We start from the raw sequence: 1406 nt of genomic DNA, 5'->3' as shown, positions 1-1406 counted from the left end.
GGCATAATCATGGCTCACTGCAACCTCCGCCTCCTGGGTTCAAGCAATTCTCCTGCCTCAGCCTCCTGAGTAGCTGGGATTACAGGCGTGCGACACCACACCCAGCTAATTTTTGTATTTTTAGTAAAGACAGGGTTTTGCCATGTTGGCCAGGCTGGTCTCAAACTCCTGACATCAAGTGATCTGCCCACCTCAACCTCCCAACGTGCGGGATTACAGGCATGTGCCATCGCGCCCAGCTAATTTTTGTATTTTTAGTAGAGACAGGGTTTCGCCATGTTGGCCCGGCTGGACTTGAACTCCTGACCTCAAGTGATCCACCCGCCTCGGTCTCCCACAGTGCTGGAATTACAGGCGTGAGCCACGTGCCCAGCGCTATGCACACTTTAACTGCACCATCAGCATTACACAGTCACAAAATAACCCATTTAAATAGGGAGCAGACCAAGCTAAAAATCAATTGAAATTACCAATTCCCATTATTGTAAGGATTTTCTTTTTTAAGTTTGGTTTCACCTCTGCCTCCAAATTTTATATGCACACAGATGAGCTTTTCCTTAAAGGAAGTTGACTGACTTAGTCAATTTTTTTTTTTCCAGACTTACACTTTGCCCTGTCCCTGGGGAGTAATATTATTGTGGCAAAACATCTTAGTTCTGGGTTAAAGTATTTTTCCATTTTCAGTGAATTGATCATTTGGCAAACTGATTTTTTTTTTTCTTTTTTTGAGAGCTGGCTTTTAGCAAATTGGCTCTTGGCAGTTTACTTTTCAGAGCATTGACTCAGTCTTTGAAACACGCGAATCTGAAATTTCTCCAAAAGCCCCTTGCTTGCTTAACGAAACTCCACTTGTGGAAAGGTCCACCACCTCCAAGTAATCTGAGTACCGCTCTCAGTCACTTAAAGCACTTCCTGGCACATTGTAATACTCTAAAACTGCTCAGGGCTGTTAGAGCTCTTTTCCATCTCTTGGCATGAGACCTCATAAAAAGAAACAGACTGTATCAGAGAGGTCTGAGCTATGAACTTCTTGCCATTTTTCATATTATGAAATATTTTTTCACATTATGAAATATAATGAACTCCTCACCATATTCCAGCGTGGGATCCAAGTGAGAGTTTGACACTTAAACCCCGGGGCTTCTGAAACCCAAGTACCCCAGGAATAACTGAGATCAGAGGCAGGGGGATGGAATAATTGGCTCTTCCATAAATTCCCCCAATATCTTAGGGATTTCTGCTCATCAGCAACTCCCCTTTCAGTCTTGATAGCCAGGGAACATGAAAGGATAGTAAGAATCACCACCATGACCACCAGATGATGGGAGCTAACTTTTATTGAGTGCTCCTTTTGTGGCAGACACTGTGATACTGTGATAAATGATTCACATAATTTGTTCTAATTT

The 1406-nt window shown here is 43.0% G+C and overlaps 1 protein-coding gene across 1 annotated transcript in view; it reads right to left on the bottom strand.

Moving 5' to 3' along the window:
- Positions 1 to 1406, bottom strand: part of GSDMB (gasdermin B) — a 21478-nt gene that overhangs the window by 17071 nt on the left and 3001 nt on the right.

The sequence above is a fragment of the Colobus angolensis genome, unplaced genomic scaffold (assembly GCF_000951035.1).
Source record: "Colobus angolensis palliatus isolate OR3802 unplaced genomic scaffold, Cang.pa_1.0 Scaffold83, whole genome shotgun sequence".
Lineage (NCBI taxonomy): Eukaryota > Metazoa > Chordata > Mammalia > Primates > Cercopithecidae > Colobus > Colobus angolensis.
Note: the sequence above shows the minus strand (reverse complement) of the source record. Positions and strands in the feature narration are given on the sequence as shown.